We start from the raw sequence: 23,976 nt of genomic DNA, 5'->3' as shown, positions 1-23,976 counted from the left end.
CCTCGTTTATTCTTCATCGGAAACTGAACATCGGAAACTTGTGAAAATGGTCCTCGAGAGATTGCGTCAACACAAACTTTTCGCTAAGTTGGAAAAATGTGTTTTCAACGTGACTGAAGTTGAATTCTTGGGATTCATATTATCACCTAGCGGAGTGCGTATGGATTCAAAGAAGGTCGATGCAATTCTCAAATGGCCATCGCCATCCTCCGTAAAAGGTGTTCAAAGCATGTTAGGCTTCGCTAACTTTTACCGCAGGTTTATCCCCGAATTCTCTCGAATAGTCCAGCCCATCACCGCCTTGTTAAAGAAAAACAAACGTTTTGAATGGTCTACCGAGGCGGAACAAGCTTTCCAGAATTTGAAGACTAGATTTATCTCTGCACCGATCTTAAAACATCCTCGCCCAGAACTCCCCTACATCGTTGAAACTGATGCTTCGAGCCTTGCCATGGGGGCAGTTCTATCACAAAAGGACCCAGTAACCAATCAGTTGCATCCCGTGGCATTTTGGTCCCGCAAATTCTCGCCTCCTGAAATCAATTACACTATTACTGATAAGGAACTTCTAGCTATCAAGTCCGCCTTTAAGGCTTGGCGGCATTATCTTCTGGGGGCCCGACACACCGTTACTGTGATTACAGATCACCGAAACCTGCAATATTTGAAAACCGCAAAAGCTCAATCCTCTAGGCAACTCCGTTGGGCACTATTCTTTGCCGAGTTTGACTTCATAATTACCTATCGATCTGGTACAAAAAACGGTAAAGCTGATGCCCTTTCTCGGATGGGAGTGGAAGAACTTTGATCAATCCTTTTTTTTTTTTTTATATTTATTTATTGCATTTTATAACAGTACAACCAGCAGGGCCTCAACACGGCCTCATATAACTCCCTTAGAACACCCTCCCTCCCTTCTTTTACCTCCCTCCCACCCTCCCGCCTATCCAGGCCGTTGCTAACTACACCATAAATTATATATATGTTTTTTCAGTCTGGAATGGTCGTGCTTTCGCCCGAGGAGTCCACCAAACTTTGATCAATCCTAAACCTGTACCTATCATTCCCGAACAAAGAATTCTAGGTGTAATCGCCACACAATCCATAGAGGAAGTTAAGGATAAAGCCAGGCTACTGGTAACTCCAGCAGACATACAGAATTGGCATCTGCAGGGAAAGGACTTTACGGTGAAGGACAACCTATTATATTTCCAAGAACGGTTATACCTGCCCAGCACAGATTTACAGAAAAAGGTAATCTCTTGTTATCACGATTCTTTAATGGAAGGACATCCCGGTATGACCAAGACCTCGGAAAAGATCAAGCGCTACTTCTGGTGGCCGTCTTGGAAAAAAGATATCAGAGACTTTATAATGTCCTGTGGAGTATGCGCCCAAAACAAGAGTCAAAAGGAAAAACCAGCCGGCCTCTTACGCCCTATTGACATCCCACCTCGCCCTTGGCATACGCTTTCTATGGACTTCATCACCGATCTACCTCCATGCTCCGGATACAATACGATCCTAGTAATCGTGGACCTATTCTCCAAGATGGCGCATTTCATTCCACTCAAAGGCTTACCAACAGCAGCAACTCTGGCCCGAGAATTTCTCGAAAACATCGTCCGACTGCACGGTTTTCCTTCAGTTCTCATTTCGGATCGAGGTAGTCAATTTATTTCTCATTTTTGGCGAAGTTGCTGTCGGTCGGCTCAAATTGATGTGAGACTTTCGACCAGCCACCACCCTCAAACCGACGGACAAACCGAGAGGACCAATCAAACTCTGAAACAGTATTTGCGCTGCATGCTACAACAAACTGAAAAAACTTGGAAAGATATCCTTTGGATAGCCGAATATGCCTACAATAACTCTGTCCACTCGGGAACTGGGAAGACCCCGTTTTTTCTTTTATACGGTAGTCACCCTCGAACCTCAGAGTTGGATCCACTCCAAGATCTTGGAACACCAGCAGTAGACCACCTGCATTCTACAATCACTCAAGCCTTTAAGGAAGCCGTTTCTCACCTTCAAAGGGCTAAAGAACAATACAAGAAAGGAGCAGACCAACATCAGAAGGAAGCCCCCCAATATCAAGTAGGAGATCAAGTCTGGTTATCCACCAAATATCTACCTCTAAAAGGACCACGCACATTCAACCCAAGATACCTTGGTCCCTATTCCATCACTACCATAGTAAATCCAGTAGCTGTCAAGTTGGACTTGCCCCCTCACATGAAGATACATCCGGTCTTCCACGTCTCTCTATTAAAACCCGTGCAACCTCAAACCCGACTAACTAAATCTCCAAAACCTATTCTAGTTGATGGAGAACTCGAGTTTGAAGTCAAAAGCATCCTGGATTCCAAGATCTCCAAATCTAAACTATTTTACCTGATTGACTGGAAAGGCTACGGTCCCCAAGAAAGATCCTGGGAACCTGCAGAATATGTCCACGCCCCTCGTCTAATCAAAAAATTTCATCGAACATTTCCTAACAAGCCCAAACCCTGGGCCTAAGGGAACAAAGGCTTACCATCCTGGAATCCAGTCTTCTGCAGCACCTGTAAAGACAAAGAAAGAACAGGTTAGCACTACGGTCTTCAGTGGCAGCGCATCTCTTACCTGGTCCATCGGCTGTCACCAACGCCTCGCGCTGCATTCCGGCATCTGAAAGACAAAGGCTTACCTACTCTTCGCATGCTCCGGAGGTCTTCGCACTGCATTCCGGCATCTGAAAGACAAAAGCTTACCAGCTCTTCGCACGCTCCGGAGGCCTTCGGCGCTGCATCCCGCATCTGAAAGACAAAAGAAGGTGCGTTTAAAGACATTGGGCAACTTTATTACTCACGTGCCATTAGTCCTTCCAACGCCGAATCCAGTGGGTATTCCAGCACCCTTCAGCTTCTCTAAAGCTCCGAACTTGTACCTGCAAAATAAAAAGGGACAGTTAGTGCGCATCGTGAAGCAGGCTACAAGCGCTTACTTACGTGCTTCCAGGCGCTTCTATTCCTCACGCGGGTTCGATCCTCAACTCTCATCAGCCCGCCATCCGCCATCGCCGGAACCCTGCAAAACAAGAGATATCATTACAAAAGACTTTTAAGACATTTGAAGTGCCCAGAACTTACCGTTCGTGCAGTTAACGACGGACAGCAGTCCTCTGAGGTCAAGAGGCCTGCACCCTTATCCAGTGAAGAAACTGGTTATGGCACCCTGCCCCGAGGCAGATGGAGAGCTCGGCGTTCACTTACCTAAGGTGAGGGCGTTAACCTTTGGGGTTCTACAGGAGAAGAGAAAGGGAGGAGGAGAGAGGCAACCCAATAACCCCAGTTCATTAATCCCATATTTTCTATCTGCAGACATCTTACTCTTCGAGTCAGACATACAGTGCACAGAGGTCCAGCCCAAAGAGCCAACCGTGTGTTACACATCACCTTTGAAGATACGGCATTCACCCAGTCAAGACCGGCGCCTCTGCGGGAATCAGGTGAGCGTTACACATCGTGTCTGGCTCCTCTGTGCATGCGTGTGTGTGTGCACGTGTGTTTGGCCACCCACACTACGCTAGTCCACACAACAACTGGCGACGAGGCGGGATGCCGCACGAGCGCTCGTGAAACACATGGCATGTTGTAGCAGCGACGTCACGGCAGATGAGTCACGGACTCGGCGGGTGCACTCCGGCAACGTTTTGGAAGCAGGAGCACAGTGGTAGCGGCCTGAGAAGGTGCTTGTGCGCCACTAGCTCCATTTCTACCAATTTTTGTAATTCCTGGCCATCCTCCACACACAGAGGATGACCCATTGAAGGCAGGCACCACACGAAGGGGACCTGGAAGCATCAAAATGCAACAAGGGCGCCACTACACGCAGTAAGAAACGTGAAGGTACGTGCAAGACCCTCCGGAGTCAGGTTTGCGGCCTCCAGCCCAGCAGGAGGTGCCTGTGCGACCTGTGATCATGTCAGACAGTGATGGAGAGGCAGAAACTGCAGCGGTGGCGGCGAGAGCACAACAGGGAGCCTTGTTACCCATGCAAGAATTTGATGTGTCAGGACCCCCTTCGAAATTGGGCCCAAGATGGTGGCTTTGGATCAAAAAACTGGATATGTACTTTACAGCAACGGGGATTACTGATGACAATGCAAAGAGGGTCACTTTGTTATTCTCAGCAGGCTTGGAGGTTTTACGCATTTACGAGTCCCTCAACTTGCAGGTAGGCACATACGCCGAGGTGAAGAAGGCGCTGGAGAACTATTTCATACCGCTCTCGAATGTCGATTACGAGAGGTTCCTCTTCTGCGGGGAAAAGCAGAGAGAGGAGGAGTCGCTCGACCAGTTCTGTGCCCGGCTTCGAATGATGGCCACCTCTTGTCGATGGGACAATGATGAGTGCATGATACGTAATCAGGTTCTACAGGGTTGCAGTTCCAGCAAACTGCGGAGACAAGTGTTAAGAGAACCAGGCTGGTCCCTGCAGCAGATATTGGACATTGAACATTTGAGCTAGCCAAGTCCAGAGGTGCGAAAATGGATGCGGCGGTGCGTTCAGGGGCGTCGGAGGAAGCATTCGTCATGGGGAAGTGGTCGATGTCCAAGTCCAGAGGTGCGATGTCCAAGTCCAGAGGTGCGAAAATGGATGCGGCGGTGCGTTCAGGGGCGTCGGAGGAAGCATTCGTCATGGGGAAGTGGTCGATGTCCAGAGACAAGTGGGGGCAGAGAAAGCAGGAAAGTCGCTCGACTGCGGGGTCCGACAGCATTTGCCAGCAATGCGGCTATGATCTGCCGCACTCAGAGGAATGTCCTGCCAAGGACAGGTTATGTGGCAGATGCGATAAACCTGGCCATTATGCTCGAATGTGTCGCGCCCCCGCTCCGGTGTCAGTGCAGAGAGGCCCAGCCAGAGCACGTGGTGGTATGTACTGGATATGTACTTTACAGCAACGGGGATTACTGATGACAATGCAAAGAGGGTCACTTTGTTATACTCAGCAGGCTTGGAGGTTTTACGCATTTACGAGTCCCTCAACTTGCAGGTAGGCACATACGCCGAGGTGAAGAAGGCGCTGGAGAACTATTTCATACCGCTCTCGAATGTCGATTACGAGAGGTTCCTCTTCTGCTGGGAAAAGCAGAGAGAGGAGGAGTCGCTCGACCAGTTCTGTGCCCGGCTTCGAATGATGGCCACCTCTTGTCGATGGGACAATGATGAGTGCATGATACGTAATCAGGTTCTACAGGGTTGCAGTTCCAGCAAACTGCAGAGACAAGTGTTAAGAGAACCAGGCTGGTCCCTGCAGCAGATATTGGACAGTGGCAGAACATTTGAGCTAGCCAAGTCCAGAGGTGCGTAAATGGATGCGGCGGTGCGTTCAGGGGCGTCGGAGGAAGCATTCGTCATGGGGAAGTGGTTGATGTCCAGAGACAAGTGGGGGCAGAGAAAGCAGGAAAGTCGCTCGACTGCGGGGTCCGACAGCATTTGCCAGCAATGCGGCTATGATCTGCCGCACTCAGAGGAATGTCCTGCCAAGGACAGGTTATGTGGCAGATGCGATAAACCTGGCCATTATGCTCGAATGTGTCGCGCCCCTGCTCCGGTGTCAGTGCAGAGAGGCCCAGCCAGAGCACGTGGCGGTGGCTCAAGAAAATTGCGAAGCATCGCGGCATTGGAGCAGGAGATACAGAGGCTTCACATGGCAGAAGAGGAGGAAGAGGGAGAAGAAGAAGTATTCTTCATCTCAAACATTGCTTCAGGTGCCAAGAACAAGAGGCAGCCTAAATGCGTAGTCGACATCCAGGGGGTGCCGACGCAGGTGCTCATCGATACCGGTGCAACGGTCTGTGTGCTGGCCGCAGACCACTATAGGAGGATTCCGGGACCACCAGAGCTAAGCACATCAACTGCCAAGATCTTTACGTTTGGTGGGGACACCCCCCTTCCCATTGATGGCGTGTTCATAGCGCCCGTGTCCAAGGACGGTAGGACCATAAAGGCACGTTTCTTCGTTACGGACGTGAGTTCCCACTCGTTGCTCAGCTGCGCAGCATCCGAGGCCCTGAATTTGGTCCAATTCATGATGGCAGTTTATCAAATGGACATCGAGGTACTGTTAAACAAATTTACAGGCATTTTTGAAGGGGTTGGAAAGTTGAAAGCTCCACCAGTGCGGCTGCACATTGATAATACGATCAGGCCGACCGCCCTGAAGCACAGGCGGATTCCGTTCCACCTGAGGGAAAAGGTGGAAGAGGAGCTTCGCTCGCTGGTCAACAATGACATTATTGAGAGGGTGGAAGGGCCGACACCCTGGGTATCCCCCATAGTAGTGGCGCCAAAGCCGAAGCAGCAGGGGCGGTGAGGATTTGTGTGGACATGCGTCTCCCCAATGCCGCCATTAAGAGGGAGAGGCACCTCACGCCAACACTGGACGACATTATTGGCGAATTGCAGGGAGCGAAAGTATTTTCGAAATTAGACCTACGAGCGGGCTATCACCAGCTTGATCTCCACCAAGACTCTAGGTTCATCACCGTCTTCACGACACACGAGGGGCTCTATCAATTTAAACGCCTGAGTTTTGGTATCTCCTCAGCAGCGGAGGTTTTTCAGAACACTATAAGAGGGGCACTCGCAGGCCTAAAAGGGGTGTTGAACATAAGTGACGATATCTTGGTGTTTGCGGACACAGAGGCCGAGCACATGAGAAGGCTTGAGAGCACACTCAAGAGATTGCACGACCTAGGCCTCACCTTGCACCGCCAGAAATGTGAGTTCCTCAAAGATCGGATTGGGTTTTTTGGGTTCATATTTCATGCAGCGGGAGTGTCACCGGACCCGGAGAAGATCAGGGACATTTGAGAGGCAGCGGCGCCGACGTCCCCCACGGAGGTAAGAAGCTTCCTGGGGATGGTGAACTATTGCAGACGCTTTATCAAGGGCCTTGCCTCCTTATCAGAACCCCTCAGGGCACTGACCAGAAGCGATGCGGTGTGGAATTGGGAAGGTAAGGAGCAGGAGGCGTTTCAGGCACTCAAGAATGCCCTGTCGGACGGGGACACTATGGCCTACTTTAACCCCACCGTAGAGTCGGAAATTGTCATCGATGCCAGTCCGGTGTGAGTGGGGGCAGTGCTCTTGCAGCCGGATGGAAGAGGAGACATGAGACCTGTTGCGTACGCCAGTAAGGCCCTCTCCGATACTGAAATGCGATATTCGCAAATTGAGAGGGAGCGCTCGCCATTTTGTGGGGCTGCCACCATTTTCGCCTATACATTCTGGGAAAGCCGGTGATAGTGGTAACAGACCACAAGCCCCTACTACCAATACTGGCGGGTCTATCTTCGAAGCTGCCACCAAGAATAGAGAGGTAGATGCTGGCCCTGATGGAGTACGGGGTGCGACTAACGTATAGGCCAGGCACCAACAATCCGGCGAACTACCTGTCACATCACCCCAACGCTGGAGGTAACAACAAAGGCGGAGAGGTGTCGGACTGCCAGGGACTACTCTGTCATGTGGTGGATGGGGCGCTCCCCATAGCGTTGTCGAGAGCAGCCATTGCCTCTGAGTCATCCAAGGATGAGGTTTTTGACATCACTAAAGAAGCCATTAGAAGTGGAGAATGGAAGGAAATGCTGCGCAACAACTCCCGGCGCCAGCAGGAGGCCCAGAGAGATCTTCAGGCACTCTGGCGGGTGCAGGAGGAGCTCTCAATATCCGACGATGGTCTGCTACTGAGAGGGAGACAAATTGTAATCCCTCAGACACTAAGGAAGCGGGTGCTTGAACTGGCACACATTGGACATCAAGGGGTGGTCAAAACGAAAGCGAGACTACGACCAAAGGTGTGGTTTCCGGATCTAGAAGAAAAGGTCGAGGGCTTCGTGAAGAGGTGTTTGGCTTGCCAGGCGGCGATCCCGGGTGAAAAGGCTCCCCCTATAAGCTCGATGGAGCGGAGTGAGAAGCCGTGGGGGACAATCCATGTAGACTTTGGTTCGACGGGTCGGGGCATGTATTTCCTGGTGGCCGTTGACCAATGGTCGAGATACCCGGAGGTGGAGGTGCTAGAGTCAACGGCAACAGAATTCACCACGAGGGCGTTCGACAGAATGTTTGCGGCACATGGATTTCCGGAGATGATCTGCTCCGACAACGGACCGCCGTTCACCGGCAACCAATTTGCGCAATACCTCCGTGAGAGGGGAATAAAGCACCGCAGAGTCTCGCCACTGTGGCCTCATGCTAACGGTGAAGCGGAAAGAATGATGCGCACGCTGAATAAAGTGCTCAGGATCTCGGCTAACGGAGGTGACGACCTGCAGATGAAGCTAGTGGAGTTCTTGAGGGAATATCGGACCACACCCCATCAGTCCACGGGCGTCGCCCCGGCGGAGGCCCTGTTTGGGCGCTGCCCCAGAGGAATGATACCTGAAGTGGAGGGGAGGAGTCCGGGCATCATAGACAATGAAAAGGTACGACAAGAGCGGGCCATACACAACCAGAAGGAAAGTGACAGACGAGGCCTGCAGGGCAAGGAGATCCTTGTTGGAGATTCGGTGCTAGTCAAGAACCGTCACCCCGAAGGAAAGCTAGCTCTACTGTTTGAGCCGCACCCTTGGAAGGTCACCCATGTTAAGGGGACCATGGTGACAGCTGCCTGTGAGCGCGGTACGGTCGCGCGTAATGTATCGTTCTTCAAGAAGGTGGACACATCAACAGGAATGTCCAGTGCCCAAGCCGTACCCGCCCAGGAAGAAAGCCCTGAGGAGCTGGGAGAGGAACCCATGAACATCGGAGCCCCAGCGGTGGAAACGAGCATGGATACCCCAACAGTCACATCTAGGTATCCCTCAAGAGTGTCCAGGAGACCGCCTGCCCGTCTCAAGGACTATGTGTTGGACTCAGGGGACTGAGGTCAGGAGATCCGTGGCCGTCAGTAAGTGATGGGAATAGACCTGCGCCCAGGTCGCTCCAGTTAATGTTCTACTAAGTTAATTGCATGTTGTTATTTGTTGTTAAAGATAAAAAGGGATGTGACGTCCCGAGTGTGCACTGTGCATGCGCGACCCTCGTTTGGGCCCGCGCATGCGCAATGGAATAAAGTAAGTCCGTGCGGCAGTTGCCGCCGGGTGATGCAACCGGCAACATCGTGTCTGGCTCCTCTGTGCATGCGTGTGTGTGTGCACGTGTGTTTGGCCACCCACACTACACTAGGCCACACAACACTTACCCTCTCCATCCTAGCTACCTCTTTCCTCCCTAGCCCCTGCTCTCATCTAGTCTTATTTTTTCCTCTCTTCTTCCTCTCACATTCTTGCATTCCCTCTTTCACTCGCTCTTACCTCCTCTAACATCTACTACTCCCTTGCACACCTCTGCCCCTCCCTACACCCTCCTTACCTCTGCAATATTGTAAGTTGTTTTTATACTGTTTTTAAGTTGTGATTCAATTGTCATCTAATGCTTGCTGTATGTTACTTGTTCTCATGTAAAGCACTTTGGAGTAAAGGGCTATATAAATTCAATAAAATACAAATACAAATAAAAATGTCTTAACCAGGTCTGGTTTCAGCCACTCTATATATTAGCCCTATGCATGGCTTTCACTGAAGTCCTGTTAAAAACAAGCATTGGCATATCAATCGTTTTGGCTTGTGTAGAAGTATTAGCCATTACCAGGCACAGATTTGGATGCTCATGTGCATGCACCATTTTGCACCTGCTACCATTAGCCAGTTAATACCACTGCGGCAGTGCCTGGCAACTGCCTTTCCCATGCCTACACAAAGGTGTGGGGACATGATCGCGGGAGCGTGTTCTCGCGAGGTCTCGCGAGACGGGATCTCGCGAGCCCACGCTCCGCGGGAAAACGTTCCCGCTTCAGAGCTGGCGCTCGGCCAGCTGAAGCGGTCACAGAGGAGCGCTGCTCCTGATTACAAGAGGAAGAAGCAGTGAGCCACAGGACTCACACCACAGCTTCTAGGGCGTAACACCACAGCCACAGGAGGCTACATGGGGGCCCTAGAAGTTTACAGCGTGCCACCGGTGAGCACAACCTTTCCACAGTGAATCAACTGGGAAAGCACAGGACTTGATTGCAATGAACTGTAAGTAAGCGCCCAGCGCCACCAGGCCACGTTAGAGCCTTTCTCCCTTTTGTCAGTCAATAAAGACTGTTAGAAACCCTACAGCGTCCTGTCATCTATTTAGGCCACAACATAACTGGCGACGAGGATACCAGAAGTCCCACGGACCCACCATGCAAGGCGCCACACCACCCCCTGCGTTTCTCCCCTTTCCAGGAACACCGGCAATTCCTTGGATGCAATGGGAACCCCTTTTCTCCACCTACTTGGAAGCAGTGGGCAGCACGCGATATGCCCCCATCAGGAAGAGGGCGATGCTGTTAAATGCGTTAGGGGTTGAAGGTCAGCACATCTTTGCCGGCCTTAAAGAAATACCTGCGGCCGACAATGACGTCGAAGACGACGATGTTTACAAAGTAGCGACTCGTTCGCATCATGAAGAGATTGACCAATAAGGAGAACAATGTACTACACAGGCTGAGATTCTACACTCGCAAACAGGAAGGGAGCGAACCCGTGGATGACTACATCACCAGGATGAGGGAACTCGCTTCTCTTTGCGCCTTTGGAGAAAATGCAGAACAGGTTATCTTCGACATGCTCGTTGTCCACACCAACTCTAGGAAAGTACAGGACAAACTCATCCAAGAAAAGGAGGTCACCCTCGATAAAGCCATCCAGATTGCCAGGGCGGAGGAAGAAACCTCCAGCAGACGCAAGGAGGCGCGAAGTCACCTGCCTGTGCCCGAAATGGCGGCGCTACAATGGAGAGGTTGCAGAGACAAGCATTCCCGCGACGGCCCCAAAGACAAAAGTCCCAGGAAAAAGGAGGCACCGAAATGTTACAGATGCGCCAGCTCCAAGCACATGGCGAACGACCGCGACTGCCCCGCCAGGAATAAGGAGTGCTCCAAGTGCGGACGCATTGGCCACGTGGCTCCGGCATGCATGTGGCGGGAGAAAACTGTTTCCCGTGTTGACGGTGACTGCACCTCAACTGATGATGATGAACTACAGGACAGACCCATGGTTGTCATGGTCAATGCCCCCCATTCCAGAAGAGAAAAGCCCCACTGCACCATTAAAGTGGACGGAATGGAAACGCGCGTCATGGCTGATTCGGGATCCGACCTCACCATTCTGCCCATCAACACATACAAGGAGATGATGGGACAAGAAAAAGTGGAGATTAGATCAACCAGGCAAAAACCGACCGTGTTTGGAGGGGCAACGGTCGACCTTTTGGGCTACATCAAAGCCCGGATCGATTTTAAAGGGAGGTCTACCACCACCAAAGTGTATTTTTCACCCAAAGGTCCAGCCGTGCTGGGGTGGGATGACCAACACAAACTCAGCATGAAACTAGATGCCAGCACTCCGGAACAGGTGCTCATGATCTCATCAGGAGCAGCGCAAAACTACAAAAAGATCTTTCCAAACCTGTTTTCCGAGAAACCGGGAAAAGTGAAAAACTTTGTCCACAAGATTCGGCTGAAACCCAACGCCACCCCGGTCAAGCACAAAGTAAGGGCACTACCTGCCACCGCAAGACCAGCTTTGGACGCCCACCTGCGGAAGATGGTCGAAGAAGGAACCATTGAAACCGTGGAATCCTCAGAGTGGCTGAGTCCGGTAGTATTAGTAAAGAAAAAGTCCAGCAACGACCTCAGGATCTGCATCGACCTGAGAAGCCTGAACTTAGAGGTGATCACGGATAGCTTCCCACTCCCCAGCATCAATGAGATTGTCCTCATGATGAAGGAGGCGGCCATTTTCTCTAAGCTGGACATGCGTGATGCCTATGACCAGATTCCTCTACACAAGTCCTCCCGCCCCCTGACGGCATTCATCACTCCTTTTGGCACCTTCCAATACACCCGCATGCCTTTCGGGTTATCGTCCGCAGCATCCACATTCCAGAGGATGATGAACTCCCTGCTTAAAGGACTCACCAATGTCTCATTCTTCCAAGATGACATCCTGGTGTACGCCAAAGACAACGAGACCCATGACAAGGCACTCAAGTCAGTCCTGAGCAGACTTCAGGAGGAAGGCATTCACCTACGCCATGAAAAGTGTGTCTTCGGGGTGAACAAGGTAGAATATCTTGGGTACTGCATCTCGAGTGATGGGGTAAGCCCCAAGAAGAACCTCATGGAGGCCATTACAGAAGCACCGGCGCCGATGTCCAAAGAGGAACTACGCTCATTCTTGGGCCTAGCCGAGTACTATGCCAAATTCGTCCCCAGGTTCTCCGAGACCACGTCTCCCATGAGGGAGCTCCTGAAGAAGGGGGCAGCTTACTCTTGGGGCCCAGAACAGGATGAGGCTTTCGGCAAAATCAAGAAAAGGATTCTACACGCGCCGTGTCTTAAACCATACAACCCTGAATGGGACACCTGCATCACCACTGACGCCAGCGCATACGGCCTGGGGGCCACCTTGACTCAGAAGAAGGGCGACACTGAGAACATTGTGGCATTTGCATCCAAGGCATTATCCTCATCCGAGAAGAATTACTCTACGGTAGAGAAAGAGATGTTGGCATGCGCCTGGGCCGTCGACTATTTCAGATCATACGTATGGGGGACAAGATTCAAGTTGATCACCGATCACAAACCCCTAATTCACATGTTGAGCCCGGGCGGCACCAAGACGGCCACCCCTAGACTGGCCAGGATCGCCGCAAAGCTCCAAGAGTATACCTATGAGATACAACACATTGCGGGCTGGAAAAACGCACAAGCAGACTGCATGTCCAGGCTCCTGAACCAAAGTGCCCCCGGCACCACATTCCTGGAAGACGAATGTGTCGTTGCTTCCATCGGCGACTTGAGGAACGTCGAGTACATGGAAATGAGCAAGCGCCACTGGCAGGAAGAGTTCGAGCAGGACTACGCCCTAAAGCACATAAGCACCTGGGTTCGAAATGGATGGCCCAACGAGAGAGCGAACCCCGAAGCCCTTCGTCCCTAATGGAAGGTGAACGAGGAAATCACCGCCATGAACGGTCTCATTCTCAGAGGTGATCAAATCATCCCACCCAGCGGATTCCGCAAAGTCATACTGTGCAGAGCACACTCGGGCCATCTAGGGTGCAACATGACCAGATGAAGGATACGCGACTGGTGGCCAGGCATGGACCAGGATGTACGGCAGATGGTCGATAGGTGCCATGAATGCTCAAACAGCGACAAGCGCCTAGCCGTGAGGCAAGCCCCCATGCTGCCCACCGAAGTCCCCAAAGGGGTGTGGCGAAAACTGGGTCTGGATTTCATAGGGCCGCTGGACAACATGCCCCCAGAGCACAGGTACGGGATAGTCATGGTCGACTATTTTTCCAAATGGGTGGAAGCTGACTTCACCTCAGACATCACCACAGGAACAGTCATTGAAACACTCACCGCCATATTCCAGTGGGAGGGCCTGCCCGAAGAACTCGTCACGGACAACGGTGTCCAGCTAGTCTCCAGAGAAATGGAAACATTTCTCAAGCTCAACAACATCCAACAGCGGAAAGCAAGTCTATACCACCCACAGGCAAATGGCCTAGTCGAGCGGGCAAACCAAGGGGGCGCTACAACTGGCTCACGTCTCGGGCCTAGACCCATACAAGACAGTCAAAGAAGCCGTACCGGCCCACCGTCTCACCCCCAACGCCGTCACAGGTGTTTCACCTTTCCATCTGCTGAGGGGGAGAAGGGCAGCATCCTCACTGGTACCACCATGGCTCCAGCAAGTGAGGGCCGACGAAGACGTTGACATGGATGACATAACGTGCCGCATGCAGCGCAACAAAGAAGCAATGAAAGCACAGGGGGATTTGCGCCGAGCCGCTCGACACAAACAAGTCAACAAAGGGGATCTGGTGAAGATACGACTTCCCCACAAGGACACCTCCACTGGTTCCAGATACAGCAGTCCCATAGAAGTCATGGAGAGAGGGACAAACCACATCTGCACCAGCGATGGCAGGAGATGGAATCTAGAAAGGGTAGCCATGTACCGCAGGAAAGAAGACACTGTACACTCACAAGGAGACATTGGAGAAGATCAAGTCTGCCAAGAGTCATACGAGAACCATCACCTCCCGAGTAGAGATACCATAGAGCCGCACCATCACAACTACTTCGCAAGCCCCATCCCCCCAACAACACCCAGGGAATCACAGCAAAGAGCTGGACAAAGAGAACCTGAAGCACCAGCACCTTCCCAAAGACACTTCATCGATCCCGCTCCATACCCCGATCCTGGCAGGCCCCAGAGAGAGAAGGAAACCCAGGAAATATGCGGACTTCATCATGGAGTGACCACCCATCCTTTTTCCCAGCAAAGGAGGTGTGTGGGGACATCACATGATCGCGGGAGCGTGTTCTCGCGAGATCTCGCGAGACGGGATCTCGTGAGCCCACGCTCCGCGGGAAAACGTTCCCGCTTCAGAGTTGGCGCTCGGCCAGCTGAAGCGGTCACAGAGGAGCGCTGCTCCTGATTACAAGAGGAAGAAGCAGTGAGCCACAGGACTCACACCACAGCTTCTAGGGCGTAACACCACAGCCACAGGAGGCTACATGGGGGCCCTAGAAGTTTACAGCGTGCCACCGGTGAGCACAACCTTTCCACAGTGAATCAACTGGGAAAGCACAGGACTTGATTGCAATGAACTGTAAGTAAGCGCCCAGCGCCACCAGGCCACGTTAGAGCCTTTCTCCCTTTTGGCAGTCAATAAAGACTGTTAGAAACCCTAGAGCGTCCTGTCATCTATTTAGGCCACAACAAAAGGTCCAAACTGTTGGCATTGCTAATTCTTTTTTGGGATCCTTAACGAGGCCTGGCTTTTTCCTGACTTTTCCTACTCTGAGGAGATCTAAGCAGTGCTCTCTGTCCTCCCCCACGCTTTGGAGGTCACTATGATCTGACCTCAGGCGCCTGCAGTCTCTTTTCTCTCTCTGCTGTGCTCGCTGGTGGACTTGCGAGCCCGCGTATCCTGCCTCCTGCGCAGCCGAGCTGCGCAGCTTTAAGCCCCACCCCCTGCAGAGCGTGCCTTCCATGCAGCGACATTCATCATCCTTGATGTATATTCTGGCGCAGCTTTGGGGCCGGGCCTTGGCGTGCTGATGGGCCTCGTTATCTCTGCTCCAGCGCCTTTATAGGTGCCATTTAATCACACATCCCGTGTTAATACAAAGCCCTGGCCTTGAAGCTCACTTGAGCAGATCAGACCAATCAATATCACTGGCCGGGGACAATCTCAATTTAATAGAGCGTCCCATTGCACTACTGTCAGCAAACAGGAGGTTTCGCTCCAGTTCATTTGGGCCAAAAGTGAGAAGCAGGGGGCACACACAAACAATGTAACAAGATGAAATATATAAATCCTAGTTTTGTGGTATTTCTTTTTTAAAGAAGATTTCTTGTATTTCTTTTTTGGGCATTTAATCAGTTTTCCACATGTATTTCTGCTCCGTAAAAAAGAAGTTGCAACTAGAAATTTTTCACATGTATCTTGATGAAAAATGCAGTGCTTGGATGCCTGTGCTTGGGCGCTCGCAGATCTGGGCTACGCATAAGCATAAGCCAGTTTTCAACATAAAAAGAAATGGATTCTCCTTCTGTCACTGCTGACGTGACCAAAACCACGATGGCCATTTTAACATCAAATGCATTTCCATTTTCCCCTGTCTGCTCAGAGATGTCGTTTCACCAAAATGACAGGGGTAGCAGAAGTGTCATCACACGACTCTTGACTCTTGACCCGCTGATGACATCACAGGAAGTGATGTAATTTGGCCCCACCCTGCAGTGATATCGCAGGAAGCTATGGAACACGACCTTTCACCCGTTGACAAAACAGGAAGAGGCATCACATAGCATTGTCCACTATGAAACATATGGCTATGATATCACTATAACGCGATGTATATTTCATACAAGAATGGATTGCTGTTAGGCAGAATCATATACAGTACCCTTAGGGACCACTGCACACAATTAAGGCTACAAGTGGTAATACAATTTCACCTTTGGTACAAGCCTGTACTACACAGAAAGAGTGGTAGCCATGGCTGATCAGCCAGACTTATCTCAAGAGCAAATGAGCAATAGTAGAGATTACACAAAGGACTACAATTACTGTGACTCAAGCAAACACCAACTCAAGGTTTCTGGTTAAAAAATATAAATACATTTATTTTTAAACCACCTGTTCACAAAACACTTCACTTCTACTAAAATAAAACCACACTTCAACTATACTACGCTCCCCTTGTGCAGAACAATTCAAGGTAAGTACTTTGGGATTTGATAGACCGGTGTTGGGAAAGAAAGATGTTACCTGGAGTACATATGCGATCACTTTTTGACAGTAATGACAGTTCGGTCTTACGAAAGATAAGCGTCCCCGCGGAAAGAAATGTAACCGTTGTCAAACACACTTAGCACATCAATTCACACAAGAAAATTGGCGATAAAAATCATAGACAATACTTTTGTCAAGGCAGATAGAATCAGATGGCACCTTCTAAACAGTAGATAAAAGTCATTAGGCCTGCGCCAGTGGCAAATGTAACAGGGGTCCTGTTGCCGAGGATCACACGGTTAGTACAGTTCACGATTCGAGATTGCCAGGAGTACTTAGATATTGTCACAAAGGGAGGCAAAAGTTATAAGAGGGAAGGAAGAAAAGGACAAGCCTTTGGTGAGGAAGAAGGGTTCACCCCAATTCCTCGAAGTCGGACACAGTACCTTATTCTTTGAAGAAAGCTGGTGCCACGGCAGTTGTTCCTGTTAGTTCCTGCAGACTCACGGTTCCTGGAGCTTCAGTCGTGGAGACAAGAAGGAGGACGTCTGGAGCGATCTTCACTACCCAGGGATGAGGCCAGCAGCAGCAAAATAACGGTGAATAAAAGGTGCGCTCCTTTAAAACAAGGGAGGCTCTTCAGATGTCTATCCGGACCCCTACAGCTGTCTGCAGCGATTTCGACCAAGGAGAGGATCCTCTGGCTGTGGAAGATGAGCTGGTTGATCCCATCAGGCTCAAGGGAAGAAGACTCCGGACTGGATCTTCTCTGTCATTGAAGGGTAGATAGATCAGGACTGCAGCAGGGATTCACCGGGACTCGGGAGTTGCAGCAGCCGTCTTCTTCTCCGGTTCTCTTCAGTTCTTGCAGTTCCAGTGGCGACTCTGACTTCCAGCCCAAGAGTCATGCCTTGTATGCCAAAATCCCCCATTCACACAGCCTGGCTGTCAATCACTCAGCAGGGGGGGGTCGTCTGGCCCAGACAACCACCTCAGCCAATCGACACAAAATGCCACTTGGGTCTCCCAGGAGACCCTGTGCAGGGGGTGACTAAACCCCTCCCTCACATTCAGCTCACCTAGACACCCAGACGCCAAAGGAGGGTTCCTGTACAGAAGCCCGCCAAAGGTCGGCAAACAAAAAAGGCAAACCTGGTTTGGCGCGAAAAGTAAAACACCAGAAGAACTTTAACAAAAAGAAATGGCGACTTAACCCGACCGGAGCCAAAATGAAAAGTATTTGGTCAAGCCGGTTTATGTTTGAGGCTAATATAATAGCCTTAAACAGTACCATGTTTATATAGTATAACCGCGGTAGAAAAGTTAGGGTAGATACCACTGCCACCAGCCAAGTCTTAATGTTAAGAGAGCCAAACAAAGCTCAGAGAGGCACAGACAAAAAGGGATAGGAATTAACCCTTTCCAATATTCCATGTAAAATGGGGTGTAATGGGTCTGTAGTTTAAAGTGACTATATAAAGTTAATGGCAACTTTACATGTTTCTGGGGGACAGTAGTCAGCCCCAGAAAAATTGAGCCAGTGGGAAGTCTCAAAGACAACCCTGTGTCACTGCGCTGAAGGTGCTGTGTAACACACACAAAAAGTGGGGCTCATGGAGTGGTGTGGCTCCAGAGCCCAAGACCACACAAAAAGTAGAAATACACATGGCAAAACACATGTAAGAGTGGGAAAAAGGCTCACACTCTTACCAGATGGAAAAAAATAAACCCCAGAAATCCAGCAAAGCTGCTGAGGGACTCACTAGGTGAGGGAAATTAGCCATAAATGAGAATTCTCCCTAACAATCGCTATATGTATCATTAAGATCAGTGTGTATAGGCCCATATTACCAAATTACTGTGAATGCAAGCAGACGTCCATGACCAAATGATAATGATGTGTTATTATATAGCACTTACGCTTAAGCGCTTTAGAGAGAAGAAATATGCACCCAATATCACCCAACCTATGTTGGTACTCATTTATCGACCTCGGAAGGATGAAAGGCTGAGTTGGAGTGTTTAAGAACAGACTAAATCAGTGACTCACCCCCTGAAGTGTGCCTGAAATAAACCTTTAATGAGTCTAGCAATTATTGTATAGAATTCCAGAAAGACACATTATTTGGTATTCCTATTCTTTCTTATTTAGGGTCTGTGCTGAAAGTGTTAGACTTGTGGCACTCCTGTTATTATTTTTCTTCTTTTTGTTTAAGGGGCCTGAACAGGAAAGCCAGCCACTCCAGAAGTAGAGAGCCACATAGTGCTGGCCACAGCCCAGGAGCTTGCATTACAAAAAAGAAAAAAAAGAAAAAGAGGTTGCAAGGGAGACCACAGAAGGAAGTAGCAAGGGACCCCTAAATGACCCCTACATGACGCCCCTGTGTCTGCTGTGTTATTTTGCACAGCCTTTGGTCTGCAATGCTTGATTGACAGCCTGAAGAGCTTAGCAGTACACCTGAGTTTCTGTTATTTACAAATTAATACTGAAAGGAAACTGTGTGATTTCTGGCTGTATGTAGGTGTAAAACTCACTTAGTAAAACCGGGAAACGGGGCGCCTTATACATACATAGGCCCACCTGGAACACTAAATAAACGAGAAAGCATTTTTATCAGTTCATTTGGTGATGTCTATCTTGTGGAAATTGGCCAGTTATGAAAAGGGACTGCAGGGCTTGAAGTGTCATCCTTGCCCTACATGACTATCCGTAGCAACAGTTGCAGTCCATCCCCTCATTCGTGTGCGCAAGCAAAGGTGTTTTGTATGGTGTGCGAGCTTCACAATAGGCTGCAGGTTTAATATGGCACTAACATATCCTATGCAGTCACTCTGATTTTTCTTTTCCTGGTGTGTGTCTTTTTTACCTCCAGACAGTGCTAGAAATGGATGCAATGTACAGGGGGATCCCACAAGGGCTGAGTGAGGCCGAGTTTTGGGAGGGGGCGGAGTTCCGTGGGGGCAGAATGGCAGTTGAAATGTTCAAAATAATAGTTTTGAAATGGCGCAATTTCTTTTCTGCTGCTTTTTTCCAAGATCCACACTGTACATCAAATCCACTTTAAATCACTCCCATGGCAGTGGTGCACCCAAAATACTGTTGGTAATGCAGTGATTTTTAATACATTAAGGGATCCATAGACACGTTCTACAGTAGAAGGCAAGCAGGGTAGCTCAGCAGGTTGAGAGACCGATCCTGAGATGGTATATATTAAAAACTGGTTGTTAATCGTATGCCTTTGCAATTCCTTAGAAAACACAACTGCTGTAAAATGTGTTTGGCCAGGGGGTGGGGTGGGTTGGGCTGCTTGCTTGCAGGGCAGAGGTGGGGGTATTCTGCCCCTGTAGTGAAAATCAAAATGTGGCCCTCATTAACCTGCAGTTTAATATCCTCCTAGCTGTCAGCTCAACAGAAGCATTGATGTGTGATTAAGCAATTTGACGAGCATATAACAGCTTTACAAAAATAAGCTGTGATAAAACACAAAGGAAGGGGCACAATAATTACATGGTATTTGTGTGGTAAAATACAAACACATTTCAAAGAAAATGAGTGAATGCACTTTTAGAAAACAATAGTGTGCCCAGCATGTAGATTGCCTGCTTTTAACAGTGATGGTCCCGAACCCAGTGATAGTCATGGCCCATGGATGCCCGTCGTGTCCCTTTCAGACCAGAAGAAAGAAACAGACTGAGCATAGAAACCTGCAAACGCGCGAATGGGGGCTGGGAAAAGGAGCACAGAGAGCAGATTATATCCCTGAGCCCCCAGCTTCCCTGGCATAGTTGGGGGCTCGTTGCGTGATGCAGTCCACAGGGCCAGTGAGGGACACAGCCCATGTTCATTTGGATGGCAATAGGCCACATTTATTACATGACTTACATTCCCGAAATCCGACAAAGGCCATACATGAATTACATCATCCAATTGGTACGTCATTGTGACGTCATAACAGTGGCATCATTACATGATCAATTATGTTATCATTACGTATATACACGCCACCAGTCCAGGGATGATCAATTTGGGTAAGTCAGGCTAGAAGCAGCATAGCAACAGGTTTTGGATTGGCATTGGCTGTTTGGCAGCCAATGACAATCATGAGTGGGTGGGGTCGGGTCATGGGCACACGCCGGCGTGTGCCTCACCTAACCTTCTTGTTTGTTTTCTCACTTACTGCTGCTTCTTCATGTCTACGGTCTGCAGGACTCTGAGCTGCCCGTCCCCACTAACACTCGCTCCCAAGCCAAGTGCTACTGGTAAGTCAAAGGGCCTCATTACACGGTATGCGGTAAGGGATTACCGGCACCGGTAAGGGCACCGGTGCCAGTAATCCCTTACCGCCCTACTACGAGGCCCCTTAGCGGATCCCTTCCTTAACGCCTGGTTTTACCAGGCGTTAAGGAAGGGACCCGTTTCGGGACTTCAGGGCTAATAGCGGGCCCGTTATTAGCTCCTTCCCCATTCCCATGGAGCCCTATGGGGGCTCAAATGGGAATGGGGAATGGTTCCCGGAATGGGGACTTACCGGTCCCGCCAGAGTCGGAATAACCTGGTAAGTCCCTATTCCGGGAACACGGACCCGGAATGTGGTAAGGGGGTAGCCATGGCGCTAATAGCGTCATGGCTACGCCTACCGTGTAATAAGGCCCAATGTGTAGTCACTGTGTGTTAGTTAAGTTAATAACGCGCCTCTGCCTCTCGGCGAGTCGGCCTACATCTCGGACACCATTTTTATGCACAATTTACTCAATGCTGTATAGCCTGTATTATCAATAATGATGAGCTTTTCTTTTGGCCTTGCACTGCTGAAAGTGACTTTGCACTGCAGACACAAACCCTGAATCATGGAACTGTGCAAAGTGTATTTTTGCCGTGCAAAGTCCGGCCAAAGTCAATTTGTACTGCAAAAATGACTATGCGCTGAATTTGCGCAGACTTTGCACTGCAAAAATATGCTTTGCACGGCCCCATGAATCAGGGCTTGTGTCGGCAGTGCAAAGTCACTTTTAAGCAGTGCAAGTTCACTTTGAACCGTGCAAATATTCCATGAATCGGGCCCCAAGTGTCCTATTAACATACGCATTGTGTGCATGGGGAGAGGCACATTTTAATGCTCCAAATACCTGCGTGCCACCTTCTTACTTTTTAGTATTTTGCTCCTGTGCCTAATCGAGGTGTTGGTGGCCTCCACCTCCTTATGTCCTGCACGCGATCGCCTTCCCGTGGCCAGCGCTCTTATAATGGGGCTTTTATTTGCTTAGTGGACCGAACACACCAAGATTCCCTGCAGAAGATTGGGTGATGGGCACGCTCGTGAATGATGACACGCGCGTCCTCCCCTCTGGACAGAGAATGTTGCCCCCGCTCATTATCTAATAAGCAAGGTTTTGTGGGGATGGGGAGTCTTGTGATGCGTTAATTTTTTAGGGTGTTCCAGCCTGCGAAACTGGGAATGCTTGAGAGATACCGACCCACTTTCATATAAGGGGTATTTATTGGTGATACAGAGAAGAGCAAAAGAGGCTGGAGTTTTCACTAAAGATCCAGTAAATGATATCACAAGAAGGTCCCTTAAACAAACCAGACATTTGCCAAAAGTATTGGCTAAGTAAATAGTTGTGCGTTCACAGCTTGTTGCACTTTACATGTATTGGCAAGAATGGCATAAATACTTGGGCCATACATTACAGGTCATTCTTAACATCTAAACATGTTTCACGTTTGGGTTTTGCCAAAACATAACATTAGTAATGGACATAGTAAGTAAAAAAGATGTCCTTTTACTATGTCTATTACTAATGTGTCTGAAACACTAAATTTCCTGCAAGTTAGTAACTTTTAAAGTAATTACTGTGCATACACATCTTTCTTTAATTAAGGATGGTGGTTTTTAGGGTGATTGTCAGGGTTGAGTTAGGGTCAGGGTGGACTGGCCTATAGAGAACTCTGGAGATTTTCTGGTAGGCCTCTGCGCCCCAGCAGGCCGATTCATGGAAATACAGTCAAAAGTATCGCACGCGGCTGGCGCAGAGTGTTCCCGTGCGAATGTCTGCGCCAGCCGCGTGCGATAAAATCCATTTCAGCGCACATCGTATTCATGGATTAATCCACCAAAACAAACCGTGGCGCAGCGTATCGCAGCGACCCTGCAGCAGCGCCAGTTACGCCCCCAAGAACGCCCTCGCGCAAGGAAAAGCCATCAAGATGGCAAAACCATCGCAAAGGGCTGCGCCAACCCTGTGCCATTGCGAGAAGCAACACACGCGACCTGGGGGAGCATGTGCGTGTAATTCAGGGGTGCGCGAGAAGTTCCACACGCGATTGGCCTGGGCGCGTGTATTTCAGGGGCTCGCGGGTGCTACCACACGCGATCGGGCCTGGGGGGAGCGTGTGCGTGTAATTCAGGGGTGCGTGAGAAGTTCCACACGCGATTGGCCTGGGCGCGTGTATTCCAGGGGCTCGCGGGTGCTTCCACACGCGATCAGGCCTGGGGGGAGCGTGTGTGTGTAATTCAGGGGTGCGCGAGAAGTTCCACACGCGATTGGCCTGGGCGCGTGTATTTCAGGGGCTCGCGGGTGCTTCCACACGCGATCGGGCCTGGGGGGAGCGTGTGCGTGTATTCTAGGGGTGCGCGAGGAGTTTTACACGCGTTAGGGCTGGGTGCGTGTATTGCAGGGGTGCGCAAGAAGTTTTACACGCGTTAGGGCTGGGTGCGTGTATTACAGGGGAGCGCGAGAAGTTCTACACGCGATTAGCCTGGGCGCGTGTATTTCAGGGGTGCGCGAGAAGTTCCACACGCGTCAGGCCTGGGCGCGTGCATTTCAGGGGCTCGCGGGTGCTTCCACACGCGATCGGCCCTGGGGGGAGCGTGTGCGTGTAATTCAGGGGTGCGCGAGAAGTTCCACACGCGATTGGCCTGGGCGTGTCTATTTCAGGGGCTCGCGGGTGGTTTCACACGCGATCGGCCCTGGGGGAGCGTGTGCGTGTATTTCAGGGGTGCGTGAGAAGTTCCACACGCGATTGGCCTGGGCGCGTGTATTTCAGGGGCTCGCGGGTGCTACCACATGCGATCGGGCCTGGGGGGAGCGTGTGCGTGTAATTCAGGGGTGCGTGAGAAGTTCCACACGCGATTGGCCTGGGCGCGTGTATTCCAGGGGCTCGCGGGTGCTTCCACACGCGATCGGGCCTGGGGGGAGCGTGTGCGTGTAATTCAGGGGTGCGCGAGATGTTCCACACGCGATCGGCCTGGGCGCGTGCATTTCAGGGGTGCGCGGGAAGTTCCACACGCGATTGGGCTGCGTGCGGGTATTAGGGGTGCGCGCAAAGTTCTACACGCGATTGGGCTGCGTGCGGGTATTAGGGGTGCGCGCAAAGTTTCACACGCGATTGGGCTGCGTGCGGGTATTAGGGGTGCGCGCGAAGTTTCACACGCGATTGGGCTGCGTGCGGGTATTAGGGGTGCGCGCGAAGTTTCACACGCGATTGGGCTGCGTGCGGGTATTAGGGGTGCGCGCAAAGTTTCACACGCGATTTCAGCAGGGTACGTGTATTTCAGGGGTGCCGGGGAGTCCTACATGTGATTTGCCAGT

This window comes from Ambystoma mexicanum, chromosome 4p (assembly GCF_040938575.1).
Source record: "Ambystoma mexicanum isolate Mex_15411 chromosome 4p, UKY_AmexF1_1, whole genome shotgun sequence".
Lineage (NCBI taxonomy): Eukaryota > Metazoa > Chordata > Amphibia > Caudata > Ambystomatidae > Ambystoma > Ambystoma mexicanum.
Note: the sequence above shows the minus strand (reverse complement) of the source record.